Below are 19,028 nucleotides of genomic sequence, written 5' to 3'. Positions count from 1 at the left end.
TTGGGTTCAGTCTCCATACTCAATCTCTCCCACCTCTGCACTTTTGAATTCCCAGCCAGGTTCCTCTCTCCCAGCAGGTCCTTCAATTGGCTGGATCGCGGGTTGGGGTTGTAAACCCCTCTCCAAGTTTGATTTTCTCCTGGTCACTTGAGCACACTCTATGTCATGCAGAGTGGGTTTGGCAGGCCTATATTTTGGGCCAAACTCATGTTTGTCAGGAATTGGCTCCCCGAGCTGCTAGCCCCCAGACTATGGATGCCATATGGTTCCATTTCTCCTCCACGGGCAGCTGGGAGAGATGTAGCTTCTTTCCCACACAAGGATATTGTGTAGCACAACTTTCAGTTTAGTTGGGCAATATCTTTTATCTCTAATATCTCTATACCCAGACACAACTCAGGCTGCCGGTCCCTTTAATTCCCTTATCTTTCCAGTTTGCTCACAGATGGACCACTCTGGCTGCTGCCTCTAGTCATAGCCACAAGAATGGCACTGGGGATTTCTTATTTTATTATATCCAATTTCATGAGTCCCTGATCATGAAATTGGATATAATAAATTGAATGCCCAGTATTAAATCCTAGTAAAGCACACACTCACCCTTTTTCTTTCTCATCCATCTTGCTGAGAAGCTGCCTATCTTCTTTCTTGGTTTCAGAGCATGGAGCAGCCAGGAAAGCAACCTTCTCTATTCCACCATCTTGAAAAAATCTTTTCCCCTCATTCTTTCTTTCTTTCTTTTTCTTTTTTCTTTTTTTTTTTTTTTTGGTACTGGGGATTGAATCAGGGGCACTCAACCACTGAGCCACATCACCAGCCCTATTTTGTATTTTATTTAGAGATAGGGTCTCACGGAGTTGCTTAATGCCTCGCTTTTGCTGCCTCTGCTTCCCCAGAGCCGCTGGAATTACAGGTATGCACCACTGTGCCTGGCTCTTCCCCTCATTCTTTTTTTTTTTTTTATTTATTGTTGGTCGTTCAAAACATTACATAGTTCTTAATATATCATATTTCACAGTTTGATTCAAGTGGGTTATGAACTCCCATTTTTACCCCGTCTTCCCCTCATTCTTAAGATAAAGACCTAAGTTGATTCTTACACTGCCTTTGAGGCCTGGTATGAAGTGTTTGTCTCACTATGACATTTTAAAAGCACTTTCCAGCCGGGTGTTGTGGTAGATGCCTGTAATGCCAGTGATTCTGGAGGCTGAGGCAGGAAAATCACAAGTTTGAGGCCAGCCTCAGCAACTTATATCTCTCATACTCATAATAATCATAATAATATCACTTCCCCCGTACTCCCAGTATAACACCACCATTGGTCTTTCAGTTCCTCTGCCGAACCATGTTCCTTCCCCCTCACTCTCTTTGCACACACTGTTCCTTCTGCCTGGGATACTTTTCTCTCCATTCTCACTCAATTTCTGCTCATTGTTTAGGTCTCAGCTTCATGTCATGTACTCAGAGAAGGACTTCCTTCCTTCCATTCTAAGTAGAAGAAAAACACTAATTTTCCTTCACACCGTTATCACAAAGAGATTAAGTGATTGCTTAGTTAGGTGTTTAATGTTTGTTTCCCCTATTGGACTCTAAGCTCTATGAGAGCAAAGATATGTCTTGTTTACTACTCTATTCCCAACACAGAGCCTGGTGCTTGATATAGAAAGTAGGAACTCAATGCATTTTTTTCCTTCTTAAATCAATTAAAGACAGATATTTCCCTTTCCTTCTACAAATTTCATATCATCATTTACACATTTCTTGTTCTGTGTGTCATTTCTCTTAGGTAATGATTTCTGAGAGGTTGAGACCACAACTTTTAAATTGTGTGGTGTAGTATCTAGCAGAATCCTCCTATATTGTGGGAATATAGCACTGGGGGAGGGAAAGATGAACAGAACTTATTAATAACCTCAATACCTGTTAAAATACCCTTGGCTTATTAGGTGCAGTGTGAACTGTGAGCTGTGGTTTGATCTCTGCTCTACTATGTAATAGCTATGTGGCTTTGGGCAAGTTACTTTCCTCTCTGGTCCTCAAATACCTTAACTATAAAATAAGGATATAATACCACCTTTCTATTAAGGCTGCTGGAGGGATTCAATGAGATAATACTCACAAAGACCTAAAACAGGGCCTGGTCTTAGGAAATCTCAACAAAATGTTAGACACATTTTAAAACCTGTGGTTAAAAAAAGAAAAAGAAAAAGGTTGCTGGTTTCTCATTTGGTACTGGAAGAAGCTTGAGAATAGTTGTGTGGTGTGAAGTTCTCTGTGGGAAGTTAGAGTTGGAACACTTAAAAATGTAATGCCTCTTCCTCCTCCTCAATCTTTTTCCCTACAACCAAGTCAAACCTGAGGACAGTGGGAGAGAAAAGAAAGAGGATAAGTGGGCGCTAGCTATGTTCTACTTGGTTCTAAATAACAGCAGTGCCAGTTTTTACCTTCTCTTGGATCTGTGTTCATATTGTTTAACATGCTTTTTCACAAGCCATTGCCAGACAGATGCGGCATGCTAAGGGAGGGCTACATGTTCAGATTCTTGACACCTGACAATTTGCAAATGCTGCTTTCTTAGAATCTGGAGGGTCATCAGACTCTTCCTCTTCATTTTATTGTTACCCTTCTAGTTAATAGATCTTACTAAATAAGGGCCATTCAAAAGCCATAAAAAAGCAAAAACAAAAACAAGTCAGAACTGCAACAAGGAACTGATTCAAAGACCAGGGCCCTTTTTTTCCCTCCCCCTGGGATCCAGAAAATATTTCATTAAAAAAATAAAAGAGATACAAAAAAGTCAAATAGTTAATCTTCCCTGAAGACTCAGTGTTCTCTCAAGGCCTCTTTCTTCTTTCCTGAAGGCACACTTAGTTCTCAAGCAGAAGGTAGGAAACAAGCCCAGAGATAGTTTTCCCCACCCCTTTTAATCTTGTGAAAGAATGGCCAATTCCAGAAATTCCTCCTTTGATCAGAAGATAAAGAAGAACAATGCTGTGGAACTAAATGGATTCCTAAGGGACATTCTTCTAGGGTGTGGAAAGTTTGCAAGAGCCTGTGTACAGAAGGTCTCCTGGGTTTGGTGAAAAGTTAGAGAAGGTGGACAGGAGGTAGTTACCACAGCCATAAATTGCTTCTAGGCTTCCTCAGAGAATAATAGGACCTTTTCCTCTTTCTCTTTTCAGAGATGGGGGTCTCCCTGTGTTGCTCAACCTGGTCTCAAATTCCTGGATTCAAGTGATCTCCTGCCTCAACTTCTAAGTAGCTAGACTATAATCACAGAATAAAAACTACATTCAATTTTCCCATCTCCAGGGAGGTGTAGGCATGTATATTACAATGAAAGGAGGAGAGGACTTCATCTACTCCACATTATCCCTACCCCTCTTAAAAAGATAGAAATAGCTGGACACAGTGGCACAGACCTGTAATGCCAGCAGCTCAGGAGGATCACAAGTTCAAAGCCAGCCTTAGCAAAAACTGGCGTGAAACCCTGTCTCTAAATAAAATACAAAATAGGGCTAGGTATGTGGCTCAGTGGTCCGTGCCCCTGAGTTCAATTCCTGGCTACCCCCTCCCATGCCCCTGACAAAAAAACGTCTTAGAGATCCCCTTATCCTTGGTCCCCAAGTAGAAGCAGCCAATTTGCTATTCCTTATCCTTAAACTAGTTATGTAGTGTGTCCTCTTTGATGGGGAAAGAGGTCGTGAGAACTGCAATCTAAATCAATATGCCACATTACAATAAAATTTTGGAAGGTACTGATTCCTTGCTTAAAGAACAATCATTATACAATGCTTTTTTCTTGTAAAAACCTGGACATGGTGGCTTGTGTCTATAATCCCAACTACTCGGGAAGACAACAAATGTGAGGCCAGCCTGGGCAATTGAGCGAAACCCTGTCTCAAAATAAAATAAAATAATAAGGGCCGGGGGTATACCTCAGTGATAGAGCATGCTTGTGGTCAATCCCAAGCATTGCACAAACGCAAACAACCAACCGCTAAAAAACCAAATTTGAACCGGAAGGCAGCCAGCTTCACCATTTGTAAAGTGGGGACAATTTTCCAATCTGCTTCACCTCATTATGTGAACAGTCGAGGGCTGAACACTTCACAAGCTTAGTCTCATTGAGTTCTCATAAGAAGGTATTTCTATTATGGAGTTTGGGTGTGGAGATATTTTGTAATACAGAAAGCAATGTGGCTGTGAGTTATTGTTGGGCTATCTTCCTTACCTAGCTGTGGCCAAAGACTAAATGAGACACTAACGTGAAAGCACTTTACAGAAACCACGTGATGGATTACAAATTACACACTCCACAGCACTTCATCCACTGTGAAGACTAGGTAAATGGGGGTTGGAGTGAACGATTTTGTCTTGCCAGTACGTTTCAGTCTTCCAATGCAAACTAATCTCACCGGGGGCCCGGGGCCACTACCACAATTCTGGGAGCCGCAGTCCGAGTAAAGGCAAGCGCGGAGTCCTGAGAGAGGGCATAGGAACAATAGGCTACTTCGATGCCCGAGACGCTTGGCCGGGCTTCGAATGCCGGGTCGGAGAGGAGGCTGGCTGGGGGATCCAGCGAGCTCGCTACTTGCCCAGGGGTTGCACACAGGGAAGTCCGGGGCCAGTAGCCAAAAGCCTCAGCACGGTAGCTCCAGCCTCACAGGGCGCGTCCCGGCCCCGCCTACCACCTCAGGTAGGCCACGCACAGCAGCCAATCCGCAAGACGCCTGGGCGCGGAGGGCGGTGCTTGCCTGCCGGAAGTGACGTGATGTGCTTGGCTGGCCGCGGAGTCCGGCGGAGCTTTCGGCGGCGGCTGAGTTAGCCGAGGGAAAATGGCTCGGACCGTGGCGGCTGCGACGGCTCGAGTTGCAGTGGAAGGACAGACTCAGGCAGCGTGAGGTGAGAAGTGGTCGTAGTAGCCGGGGCCAGTACCGGGGTACATCTTGAGGCCGGTACGGGGGACCCTGCCCTCCGAGGGCGCAGTGGGATCCCGGGATGGGAGGGTCCCTTGCCGTCTCCCCCAGACCGCCGGTGGCCGCCTCTGACGCTCCGTCCGGTACTCTTGGCGCTACCCAACTCGACTCACATCCCTCCCGGCCTTGCTTCCACTAAGGCGGTTGCCAACGTCCCGCGGGAGGTGCGAGGGGCCCGCATCTCTACCAGGCCCCTTTTGTCGGGAGCGAGGGTACGCTGGGGAGTTAGCTTTGACCTGAGCGGGAGGGAAGGCCACCTCCTGGTCCCTAGGGACAGAACTGGAGCCACAGTGTCCGGTCTTCTTCTCGTGAAGTTCTGGCGAGTGTGTATGTGTTGCATTTCTCAGTTATGGCCCCTTTCCCCTCCTGTCCCAACTCGATCTTGGGGCTAATGATTCTTTTTCTTCTCCCGGGATCCCCCTCCCCCATCCTGTTCCCTTTTTGTCGGAATCCACTTGCTTTGGAAAGGCACTATTATTTGTGTGTATTTAGCGCATCATCCTTCTGGGAAAGTGCAGTTAGATTAAAAATATTTGCTTAATTGCTCCTGAGTCGTGACAGAAGAACAATAAATAATTAAAGAATAAAAACCATACTTATTTTTCTCGCAAAATTGTTTGGCTTTGAACACGAGATTCTCCAGCTATAGAATTCCTCCCCCCCGCCCCCCCTCAGGGAGCAGGGATTGAGGAGGAAAATGAGGAAGGAGAAACTAAGTGAGGAGGAAAGCCTGGATATAACCTGAAAAGAGAGCCTGGGGTAATTCGGTTTGTTAGCCTGATGGAAATTGGAATTTTAATTATATTTTTATTTTAAACAGCGTTTGAATTGAGGGAAACGAATGTGACATTACTCTTTGAACACGATTACTTATTAAAGAAGTATCCTAACACCTTTCCAGGTGGGTTTCAGGTCCTGTTGGAAAAATCATTTAGTATATTGGATTAATATCAAAGACCACAAGAAGGAGGGGGAAAAAGCAAAACTGTTCTTAGAGGAATGATGAAGACATAGTATAATGAGAGAAGACTACACAGAGGTCCAGGAACACTGATTCCAGGGGAGACTTTGTACCTTTGCCTCCTTGGAGGCCTTTAGCAGTCCTGTCATAATTGGACTTGGTGCTGTTATTCACCGTTTCAAATTAGACTGAAGTGTTTTAGTTGAGATGTACAAACTTATGAAGATATTTAAGACAGTGTTTGAATTCTGAAGCACGTTATAATATTGAGAAAATAGAGATTTATTAACTGAAACTTGATTTTAAAAACAATTTTATGTATGTACAAAACACATAGAGCTTCCACCAATCCCATAATTTTGTGCTAAATTAATAAATATAGGGCTGGGGATGTGGCTCAAGCGGTAGCGCGCTCGCCTGGTATGCGTGCGGCCCGGGTTCGATCCTCAGCACCACATACAAACAAAGATGTTGTGTCCGCCGAGAACTAGAAAATAAATATTTAAAAAAATTCTCTTAAAAAAAATTAATAAATATAAAGCAAATTCTTTTTCCGTATGAAAATCTCTGCTATTTTGTATGCATGTTGCTTGCATGCTACTTCTTTGCAGATAACATATTTTAATGTTTTTATCCACAGGTTTCACACTTTTTTCAGTTTCAAAGAATATAAAAATTGGCATGCTTGCTTTAGGTATTTTAGAAACTACTATAACTTAATGTGTTTATTATGTGTATTATGATTCTTTGTTTCCTCTGCCATCAATAAGTTAATTTTTTTCATTTAAATTGCTGCATCAGTTTCCACGTCTAGGAATCTTTCCTTAATCCAACACTTTGTTTTGCACTGAGCACATTCATGAAGTGAACTTATACCTAAAGTGAGTGTTGAATTTCCCAAGAACTCACAGTTCTTATCCAAGCATCAGACTAACCTTTCAAAGCAATAGTGGTACAAGCATTTTTTTTTCTACTTCTTCCCCTCTCCCCCCACATTATTTTAGTGGTGCATTATAGTTGTACATAATGTAGGGATTTGTTATTACATATTCGTATATGCACATAGTATAACAATAGAATTTTGCAATATCACTCCCCAGTATTTTCTCCCTCCCTCCCCTTCTTCTACTCCCTGGTCCCTTTCCTCTATTCTGCTGATTTCCTTTTGATTTTCTTTTCTACCTTATCATTTTTATTTCACTTAACATAGTGTTCTTAAATTCCATCCATTTTCAAGCAAATGACATGATTTCATTTTTATCACTGCATAAAACTCCATTGTGTATATATACCACATTTTTTTTTTTTATCCATTCATCCATTGATGGACTCCTAGATTGGTTCCATAGTTTGGCTATTGTGAATTGTGCTGCTATAAACATAGCTATACATGTATCACTTATAGTATGATGACTTAAATTGTTTAAGATCAATACTGAGGAGTGGTATAACTACATTATAAGGTAGTTCTGTGCCTAATCTTTTGAGGAGCCTTCGTACAGATTTCCATAGTGGCTGTACAAATTAATAGTCCCACCAACAGTGTAAAAGTGTTCCTTTTTCTCTACATTCTCTCCATAAAGCATTTTTAAAAAATGTTTTGTAACTGTGTTGCCTTTTTTTTTTTTTTTTTTTTTTTTTTTTTGGTGGTGGTGATACTGGGTGTTGAACCCATGGCCTGGCACATGCACATACCCATCCCTATTTATTGATTTATTTAGTGACAAGGTCTCACTAAGTGGCCTTGAATTTGCAATTCTCCTGCATTAGCCTCCTGAATAGCTATATGGCATTATAGCAAACATGTGCTTCTGTGCCTGGCTATAATGTTCTTTTGATGATAATAATTTTTATACTGGGAAATATTCTTTTAGGTGTCTTTTAGTTTGTTAGTAAGACTGTGGTTGAGACTGAAAGCAATTCCCATGCTTAAATAGACAACATAAGTTTGTCAAAAAAATTTAAACTAAATAATGCCTTTAAGTTTGTATTGATTGATGATTATACTTTATACTACAAGTCAGTAGTCTTGTGCATTTATGTGTATTTTGTATCTTTGCTTTTCTCTGTAGTCTGTTTAATGATACCCCCCAACCCTCACCGCTATGTCCCCCCCCCACTCTTATTCCCCACCCCCTGCCCTGAGGATTGAATCCAGTAGCACTACTTTTACCACTGTACTACATCCCCAGCCTTTTTATTTTTTATTCTAAGACATGTTCTTACTAAGTTTCCCAGGCTGGCCTCAAACTTGTGATCCTCCGCCTCAACCTCCTGAATCTCTGGGATTACAGGTGTGTGCCACTATGCCCATCTTGCAGTTTGGTATTTCTAAAATAATAGACTCAACAAGACTGTGCACCTGGACATTTTAGGCAATTAAAAATGAGATTTATACAATTTTAAACCACTTTTTGGATTTCTTAAAATTTTAAATTTAGCTTCCTGGGTGTAAAAACAAGTCAGTTTTAAAAACACTTTTTAATAGATTTGAAAGCAGTTATTGTTGGCTTAGCAGCTAGTATTTACCTTTTAACCTTGAAAATGCATGAAGAGGCTGGTGTGGTGAACCACACCAGTAATTCCAGCGATTTGGGAGGCTGAAGCAGGAGGATCCCAAGTTCAAAGCCAACCTCAGATACTTAGATCCTGTCTCAAAATAAAAAATAAAATATTAAAAAAGAAAGAACGAACGAAAAGAAAATGAATGAAAATACTATGTAACTAATATTCTTACTATTAAAATAAGAAATAAATCTTTCTGTTTTAGTCTTAGGGTCTAGTAGTTAACATTAGTGATATAAAAAAGTAATTGCAATGTTGATTCACTTTATTGCTGTGTATGGAGTTTAGTTTTAAAAAAAAACTAGAGGCTTAATTAGACAAGATAAGTTTGTCAAAAGAATTTAAATAATGCCTTAAGTTTGTGTTGATTGATGATTATTCTTTAGCTAATATTCCCCTCATCTGTTAAGTCAGTAAATAAGTAAATATTTTTCTTTTCTTTTTTTTTAAAGAGAGAGTGAGAGAGAGGGGGACAGAGAGAGAGAGAGAGAATTTTAATATTTATTTATTTTTTCTTAGTTCTCGGCGGACACAACATCTTTGTTGATATGTGGTGCTGAGGATCGAACCCGGGCCGCACGCACGCCAGGTGAGCGCGCTACCGCTTGAGCCACATCCCCAGCCCTATTTTTCTTTTCTTTTCTTTCTTTTTTTTTTTTTTTTAAGAGAGAGTGAGAGAGGAGAGAGAGAGAGAGAGAGAGAGAGAATTTTTTTTAATATTTATTTTTTAGTTCTCAGCGGACACAACATCTTTGTTGGTATGTGGTGCTGAGGATCGAACCCGGGCCGCACGCATGCCAGGCGAGCGCGCTACCGCTTGAGCCACATTTCCAGCCCCCCTATTTTTATTTTCTTGAAGAGGAAAATGAGATCCAAAAATGTTGTAACTTGTTTAGCATAATATGTAAGAGGTAATGCTTGAACCCACATCTTATAGTACTAGACCCAGTATTCTTTTCATTGCATGTCTTCATAATGGCTTTTGAATGTTTAGACATATGGCACATATCAGATTTTTTGAGTGTGTGTTAAAGAATGAGCAAGTTCATATACCAGCTAGGAGAGACCAACTATAATCCATATAGCAGAAAGTACTGAAGGTATAAAAAATTGTTTATAGGAAAGAAAAGATGTGTCATTGAAAACAGATGAGAGTATATTAGGAAAGATATTTGAAAAAGAATTTAGATCTTAATCTGTTACTAGAGAAAGAAGAAGGGGATGAAATTTCAAGGTCAGAGTTATTTAATGTGCAGGAAATGACTTTGGGGGAAAATTAGATAAAGGAAAAAATATAGTTTTAAGGAAGGATTTACAAGGCTTATTTCAAGCAATGGGACAGGATAGAAGTGAAGATGTGAGAATAGACCTCTGGGTACCTATGATCAACACTTTTTATTGTTTGGGTGATTCAGGAAATTTTATCTCAAGGCTATGAATCCATTGTGGCTCTAGTAGTGAGGTAGACAAATTGTCAGTTTACTGTCAGAAAATACCAGTAGATGCAGGAAGAAATTAGGTATTATTAAAGTTCTATGGAATGAGAGGAAAAAGCAAAGATAAAGTCCTCTTTCAAGGCGCTGGGGTTGTGGCTTAGCAGTAGAGCGCTCTCCTAGCATGTGTGAGGCCCTGGGTTGATCTGCAGCACCATATAAAAATAATAAAATAAAGGTATTTAAAAAAATTCTCTTTCAAGATAATAGTGTATGGGAAATGAATGAGAGGAGACTAGAGGGAAATAAATGTAAGTACTTAATGGTAAGGTGGAGGGCTGGGGATGTGGCTCAAGCGGTAGCGCGCTCACCTGGCATGCGTGTGGCCCGGGTTCGATCCTCAGCACCACATACCAACAAAGATGTTGTGTCCGCCGAGAACTAAAAAATAAATATTAAAAAATTCTCATTCTCTCTCTCTCGCTCTCGCTCTTGCTCCCACTCTCTCTTTAAAAAAAAAATGGTGGGCTGGGGATGTGGCTCAAGCGGTAGCGCGCTCGCCTGGCATGCGTGCGGCCCGGGTTCGATCCTCGGCACTACATACCAACAAAGATGTTGTGTCTGCCGAGAACTAAAAAAATAAATAAATATTAAAAATTCAAAAAAAAAAATGGTAAGGTGGAAAAAAACTGAGAATATTGATGAGAGAGAGAAAAAAAAATCTACTTTGTTTAGAAAATGCTGGTCCAATTAGGAAATAAGAAAACACTTTTTTCAAATAGTCTATTAATAGTTTTTGGAGTGATTCAAAACATACATCTTCCCAAGATAAGCTCTGAAGGAGACCTGATTATTCCTATAAACAAAGCCATAGTGTATGAGTAGACATAATTACATAGATTTATTTGCTAAGTTACTTTGCTAACTGCTATTTGGCTCCAGGGAATATGGAATAACCTACTTTAATCTGACTAGATCTCGTAATGACAATTATCAGACTAATTCCATGTATGTCGAAATGCTTATGTAACACTGCACTTTTTAGTTGTTTTTTTTTTTTAAAATCTTATAGGCATGCATCACTGCAACCAGCCAACTATCACCACTTCTATCTCCACATTTTTTCATCCCTCTCGACAGAAACTTTGAACCTATTATCATTATCTATCTATTCCCCTCTCCCTTCTTCCCTTGATAATCATTAATCTACTTTCTGTCTCTGAATTTTCCTACTTTAGATATTTCATATAAGTATAATCATATCTGACCTATTGACCCTTCATGCACTTAGCATAATGTTTTCAGGGTTCATCCAAGTTGCAGCATGAAAAAAAGCATTACGTTTTTTTCTCCTCTTTCTACCATTTTTTTATTGGTGCATTATAGTTGTAAATAATGATGGGATTTGTTGTTATATATCTGTACATGTATACAATATTGTATTATTACTTTTTATGATTGAATAATATTCCATTGTATGTATGTACCAAATTTTGTTTATCCATTCGTTGATGGATACTTGGTTTGTTTCCATCTTTTGGCTACCATAAATAATGCCGGTGTGAGAGTATTATATTGATACGTGTGTTTGTTTTTAGTTATTTTGGATATATATCTAGGAGTGGAATTTTGGGGTCATGTGGTAATTCTGTGATTAATTTTTTGAGGAAACACCAAAGTGTTTTTCAGAGTAACTGCACCTTTTTACATTCTGTCAGCCAAGTATGAGGGTTTCAGTTTCTCTATAGCCTTTCTACTGCTTTGTATTTTCCTTTTTTAAAAAGTTAACAGTCATTCAAGTAGGTTTGAAATACCTCATTGTAGTTTTCATTTGCATTTCTCTAGTAACTAATGATATTGGGCATCTTTTCATATGCTTTTTGGCAATAAACTTCCTTTTTTTAGTGATAGGAACATACAGATATTTTTAGATATATGTGATTTTAAATGTTATATACTATTTTTAAGTTGCTAAGGTTGGCCTTGAACTTGCAATCCTACTGCCTCAGCCTCCCTAGTTGCTGGGATTACAGGAATGTGCCACTGAGCCTGGCTGTGTACTATTTTTAGATATTGTTATGCATTTTTGTGTGCATGCGTATAAGATTTTATTTAATCTTGAAAACACTAAGAGGTATTATCTGTGCTTTAAAAATGAGAAAACTAAAGACCAAATAAGATTAAATTGCTTAGGATCACACAGTTAATAAGAGTGATGTCCAATATTTGAGCTTGGGTCTTGCTATTATATGATTTTTGTTTTTATCACAGTTTTATGAAACTACCCATTTCATGCAAATTGCTATCATGTGAAGGTTTTTTTAGTCATATAAAGTGATGGAGTTTGGAAGGAGGAAAATTCTAGGAGTATTCATGTCAGTTTTTTAATGTTTTGGGTTTATTTTCTTTTTGTTTTTTGGAACCAGTGGTTGAACCTAAGGGTGCTTAACCACTGAGCGACATCTCCAGCCCTTTTTTATTTTTTATTTTAAGACAGAGTCTTGCTAAGTTGCTTAGGGCCTTGCTAAGTTGCTGAGGTTGGCTATTTTGGATTTTTTTAATTGAAACTCAGTTTTATTTTTTTCCCTATCTTTAGCCATTTTGGAAATGCAGATATATACCGTAACAGCATAAAAGCTTTACTGTTATTTGTCATGTTGGAATTGTGGTAATGTCAAACTATGTTTAATGATTCATGTCAATTGAATGAACAGTAAAGTAGTCCAAAGTTCAGTAATTATCTCTAAAAAGTAGTACTTTTGTTGAGAGACTGCGTCAGATTGAAAACTACTTGCTCAGCAAAATGCCTTTCTGTAGGAGTCTCTTTGCGTCTTTATCTTCTTTTCTTGTCCTCCTCCCGATCACATATAATGATACACAAGCAGACATAGGAGGTTGTTCTAGATCTATTCCATTTGTGAATCTTGCTTCTCAGGGCTCAAGGTGGAATAATGATTACTAATACTTACTAGACTACAGTGTCGCCATTGCTTTTTGTCAAAATACAAGAATTAAGCTCTTTATTAATGTATTTGTAGCACTTGCACAAAGCATTATCATAATAATAGAGCAGAACTGGAAGTTAAAGAATGGAGTGGAAACTGGCTAATCTCACAGTCTTTACACTTGTGGAAAAGCTTGGGAAAATTCTCCTTAGCTTTTCCCACGTCTCTTTTTATGTCCTGGTTGTGAGTCCAATTTCATTTTTTTCTCTAACTATACTGTTAAGAATAGTATTCCCCCCCAACTAATGATTTTTTTTTCTCCATTTCATTTGCTGTCTAAACATTTGTTTACTTGTTTGATTCAAACGACTTCGTAATATTTCTGCTAAGATCCTTAGTATAAGTCATTATTGGTTCTTGTCTCTTTGTTACCTTTTAATTGATCTCCCAGTTTCCACTTTTGTTTTTCTGTTTGGACTTCCATAGAGCAATCTTTGAACAATGTAAATCACATCAGGTGAATGTAAGTAAAATCCACCTTTGGCTTCCTGTTACATCTAATAATTAAGTTTATTTGTGTCTCCCCACCCACTCCCATTCTAATTGAGAAATGGAGATTTTAAGGTTTTTTTTTTCCCCCCAGGGAGGGTTTTGTTTTTGATAATTGAGCTTGGAAAGTTAACTATTATTCCTACTCCTTCCTCTGCCCTCCCCTTCACCCAGGGGTGGGTGCCTTACCACTGAGCTATATATATCCCCAGCCCGTTTGATTTTTTATTTTAAGACAGGGTCTCACTAAGTTGCTTAGGACTTAGTTAAGTTGCAGAGACTGGCTTTGAACTACTCCTGCTCAGCCTTCTGAATTGTTGGGATTACAGGCATGTGCCACTGCACCTGGCCTTATTTTTAATAAGGTTCAGTGCTTGACCACTGAACCACATCCCCAGCCCTTTGTATTTTTTATTTTGATACAGGGTCTTGCTGAGTTGCTGAGATTGACCTTGAACTTGCGATCTTCCTGTCTCAGTCTCTTGAGTTGTTGGGATTACAGTCATGCTCCATCCTGCCCAGTTCTATATTTAGTAGTTTTTTAAGTTGAATTTCTCTTAATACCTTTAGACTTAAGAATATAAAACTTTTTCAGATATAAAGCTTGATTGAATAGGAAAGCTGATTTCTAAGGAAGTAATATTCAGAAATGTCAGCTTCAAACTCCAGAGGGAAAACTATTACATCAGAATTAGTTTTTATTCGGGCTGGGGATGTGGCTCAAGCGGTAGCGCGCTCGCCTGGCATGCGTGCGGCCCGGGTTTGATCCTCAGCACCACATACCAACAAAGATGTTGTGTCCGCCGAGAACTAAAAAATAAATATTAAAAAAATTCTCTCTCTCTCTCTCCTCTCTCACTCTCTCTTTAAAAAAAAAATATAAAAAAAAGAATTAGTTTTTATTCAAAGAACTACGAAAACAGCTATTACATGGAGTAGTTGGCTAAATGTTTAAAGTCAAGTAATATATTTGCTATGTATGTTTGACTAGTGATAACCTGTAATAAATAAAAGTATTTTTCAGTGACAATATTTAAATTATTATTATTCCTTGGATATTTTCTTCAAATATTTCTTTGATTGAGTTATCTTTCCTTGTCCTTCTTGGACTCCAAATGTGTTATGTTAGACCACCGAGAACTCAGATATGCGGTTGTCTCAAACCCCCAGCCTCTTTCCGTTTGTTTCAATTTGATTATTCCAATTGTTGATGTGTCTTTAGGTTACCACTCCTTTTTTTCTGCTATTAAATCTCTCTAATTTTTCATTTCTGAAATATTTTCCCTTCTAGTATTTTTTAAAAAATAATTTCCATCATGGCTGAAATTCCTTACATTTTTATATGTTACTCATCTTTTCTAAAAGATCATTTAGTATCTTTATCATAATTATTTTAAGACTCCTTTTGAATGATTCCAACATTTGGGACCATCTTTTTTTTTTTTTAATATTTATTTTTTTTTAGTTCTCGGCGGACACAACCTCCTTGTTGGTATGTGGTGCTGAGGATCGAACCCGGGCCGCACGCATGCCAGGTGAGTGCGCTACCACTTGAGCCACACCCCCAGCCCCTGGGACCATCTTTTTATCTGCTTATTTTCAATGTTTCTTTGACCTTGGGTCACATTTTCTAGCTTCTTTCTATCATAATCTTTGATTGTATGCCAGTCAACTTACATAAAGCAATATTAGAGCCTGAAGTATTATTTACTTAATATATGTCTTCATGGCCTTTATTCTGACAGGTGACTAAATTGAATAAGCCTGACTTAAAAAGTAAAATGAGAGTCTGCCTTTTTTTCCCCCATTTTTTCAGTATGGCCTCTTGCATGCTAGACAAGCGCTTTACTGGTGAGCTGCAGTCAATTTTATTTTAAGGGTCTTGCTGTGTTTCCCAGGTTTTGCTTCGAACTTTCAATCCTGCCATCTCAGCCTCTGGAGTACCTTGCGCCACTGCCCTGGCTTAAGTCCTTTGTTGTAGCTTAGTCCTTTGTTGTCCTTTGTTGTAGCTTTAGTTTGATTCACTTCACTGTGTTCAAATATTTTGGGGTGAGGAATTCAATCCCTAGTATGACAAAAATAAACAACAACAAAACACTCTGTAGCAGAATTGTGACTTTCTGTTCAGCAGGATTTGGGATCTGAACCTTGACATGATTTCAGGGATCTCTATTTTGCCGCCTAGCTGGCCAGCTTTTCAGATCCCTGGTAAATTCTCTTTGTGTAGTTCTGCTTCCTGCCTGTGTTTTAGGAGCTCTGCCTAGCATGCTGTCCTTACCCTAACCTCTGGAGGGCAGCTGTTTTACATTCTGTGAAGGCCTACAGTGCCATGGAGACTTTCCTTAGCCCTCCTGTCTCATCTCAAGCTGTGATAGCTGAAATGTTGTGCTATTAGACAGATTTCTCTCTGTTCACCTGCTAGTCCTCCTTGGAAGATGACTGCCTTGGACGTTTGTACTACAAGGGGATCTCTTTCAGTTCTTGCAGTATCCCCAGATTTCAGTGTGCTACCTGTGTAACATTGTTAAAACCTTTGGGAGAGTTGGTGGGTGGAAACAGATTTGTTCCATGCTTCGGGCTCCGTGTAAGTCTTTATCCAGCATTTTGGAACACTTAGCTACCTCTTCTACTCTTAAGAATTATCATCCATTATGCCAACCTATATGTAGCTGTTAAAATTTGTTAAAAAGTCTGGCTTATTTCCTCTTATCCCTGTCTGCAGTGCATTCTTCTTTCTGCTGCTATCCTGGAGAGGAGAGTAGTGGTGGGCTTTTCTCTCAATGAAGGATATCACTTTCTGAAGTTTAATTCATTAGTTTTTAAAATTTTTATTTTGTGTGTCCTTTGCTCTCTGATGTCTTAATACTATTAGTGTTTTAGCTTATTTAGCTTGTTCTTTGTTGTTGGAGTGAGAGTGACAATCTCTTGCCATGTTGGATATCCTAATAAGTGAAAATTATTTTACACATTTATCACCTTTGTTTTGAATTAATAAAGCATTCAATGATGAAAAATTTAAAAACTCTACCAAAGTTTAGAGACATTCCCCTACCTGCATTTTTAGATCATTTAGTATTTCCTTATTTTCATTACCTCAGTCTTCTAAAGTATCTCTTCCTTTCCATCTGTGCCTCTGATTGTATACTTTCCCCTTTTTTCTAATGCCTAAGCTGGTATTTATCTTCTGTCTTTATCTCCTGATGTCCTTCCCTTCAGCCTACCAGATGTTGAAGGCCTTTCCCATTTTAAATACCTTACACCATGGCCTTTTTACCTATTTAGCTTTGTTCCCTTTATTGTCAAAGAAGTGAAAGAATAATTTGTTCTTTTTATATGTAATTCCTTATTTTTCCTTTAGTTTTCCATGCTTCTCTAAAACTGCTCTTCAAAAACCACTAATTCATGGAGGGAAATGAGCAGTAACTGCCAATGGGTAAAAGATTTCTTTTTTGGAGAGATGAAAGTATTCTGAAATTTTGGGAGTAGTGATGGTCATATAGTTCTATGACTATCCTAAGAATAACTGAACTGTGTATTTTAAAAGGGTGAATTTTATAATAAGTGAATTATATCTCAATAAAGCTATCACTTAAAAAAATCATCGAGCAATTCTTAGACTTAGTGTATTTTTTTCCTGTCCTCATTCTGTGTCACCTCTTTTTAATTTCTTTCTTTTAAAAAAATATTTTTTGTAGTTGTAGATGGATACAATACCTTTATTTAATTTATTTGTCTTTATATGGTGCTGAGGATCGAACCTAGGGCCTCACATGTGCTAGGCAAGTGCTGTACCACTGAGCTACAACTCCAGCCCCACTTCTTTTTAATTTCTGACAGTACTGATCATTTTCTTCTTCGAACATTTTATTCTCTGTATTACTCTGACGTCAACCTTAAAACCTTTCTGTTATTTTCCTTCAACCTCCTTTTTCCTGCTTAAGTATTAGTGACTCTCGTGATCATCCTCTTGATACTTTTTTCATTCTCTACATATTTCCAGGGCAATCTTACCTGCTTCCATGACTTAAGATATTCAGCTCTACATATATACTATTTAAAGATTTATCTCTAGCCAAATTGCTGTTGAACCCAAGGCCAGTATTTCTAATCCCCAGGCAGATATGAACTGTATTTTTCACAAGTACTTCTTGGTCTGATTCTGACCTTTTGGTCTGATTTTGATCTTTTGGAGAAAGAAATTGATGACTTATTATTTGGCATTTTCAAGATGGTTTCCAAATACTTTAAATGAAAATAAATGCAACAAGAGTGGGTTAAAAATTTACATGCTATATTTCTTAGGATAAAATACTCATTTGAATGTATTCTTCAGTATATGATAGGTTTTTTATTTTTTATTTTTGGTAGTACTAGGGATATGAGCACTGAACTACACCTACATCTTTTTAAATCTTTATATTGAGGCAGGGTCTAAGTTGCCTGAGTGCTTCAAACTTGGAATCTTCCTTCCTCAACTTTCCAAGTTGCTGGGATACAGGCATGTACCACTGTACTGTGCTAAGTATCTGATAGGCTGTTAGAGCCCCACAGTGAAAATTTCCTTCCTAATCTGGTCCATATTTGATTTGATTTCATTTATTTGATTAACAAATACTTGAATGAAAGCTTTTGAAATTGTTCCAGTTCTAGGGTGTTGGGGATGCTGCAGTGAATCAAACAGATAAATCTTAGCTTCATGAACTTCACAGTCCAGAGAAAAAGGATTAACAATAAAAATACACAAGTAAGCTGGGCACAGTAGCAAATACCTATAATCCTAGAGGCTTGGGAGACTGAGGCAGGAGAATTCCAAATTCAAAGCCAGACTCTGCAACATAATGAAACGCTATCTCAAAATAAAAAATTAAAAGGACTGAGGATGTGGTTCAGTAGTTAATCACCCCTGAGTTCAATCCCCAGTACCAAAATAAATAAATAAATGTTGTGTGTGTGTGTGTGTGTGTGTGTGTGTGTATAAAGATGTAATATCATGGATGGTATTAAATGCTAAGGAGGAAGTAAGTATAGTTTTGTCTTAAACCTTTCAGATAAGGGATATTCAGCCTATAGTTTGACTCTTGAAATTTGATTCTATTATTTCTTTTTCTTATTGTGCTGTCTAGGGTTCTATAGAATGTTGATGTAGGGCCAGATGTGGTACCACACACTTGTAATCCCAGCTACTCAGGAGGCTGAGGCAGGAGGATCTGAAGCTCAAGGCCAGCCTCAGCAATTTAGAAAGGCCCTGTCTCAAGAAATAAAAAGGGCAGGGATATGGCTCAGTGCTTTCAATCCACAGTACCTCAAAAAAAAAAAAAAAAAAGAAAAAAAAAAGCTGAAGTGTCATTGGCATCCTGTTTTGTTTTTGTTTTTTTTTTTAAGGCACAAAGGAAAAACTCCCAAGTTTTTGCCATTAAGTAAACATTCTTGCATTGTCTCATATATGAGCTGTGTGTGTGTGTGTGTGGGGGGAACACCTCACATCCAGACCATAACACCTAGCTTTTTTTTTTTTTTTTTTTTTTTTTAAAGAGAGAGTGAGAGAGCGAATTTTAATATTTATTTTTTAGTTCTCGGCAGACACAACATCTTTGTT

At 38.5% G+C, this 19,028-nt stretch overlaps 1 protein-coding gene across 3 annotated transcripts in view; it reads left to right on the top strand.

The window, feature by feature from the left end:
- The first annotated feature begins 4,779 nt into the window (after positions 1 to 4,779).
- Positions 4,780 to 19,028, top strand: part of PIK3C2A (phosphatidylinositol-4-phosphate 3-kinase catalytic subunit type 2 alpha) — a 111,414-nt gene continuing 97,165 nt past the window's right edge. For 2 of the 3 annotated variants that reach the window (XR_014020498.1, XM_081280906.1), the window contains exon 1: positions 4,780 to 4,905. The gene's annotated coding sequence lies outside the window, so the exon portion shown is untranslated. Of the gene's footprint in view, positions 4,906 to 5,799; positions 5,881 to 19,028 lie in introns of all 3 variants that reach the window. The other variant, XM_081280907.1, reaches the window with a different exon arrangement.

Source organism: Spermophilus citellus (assembly GCF_964194105.1).
Source record: "Spermophilus citellus genome assembly, chromosome: 2".
Taxonomy (NCBI): domain Eukaryota; kingdom Metazoa; phylum Chordata; class Mammalia; order Rodentia; family Sciuridae; genus Spermophilus; species Spermophilus citellus.
This window is presented reverse-complemented; position numbering and strand designations above follow the sequence as displayed.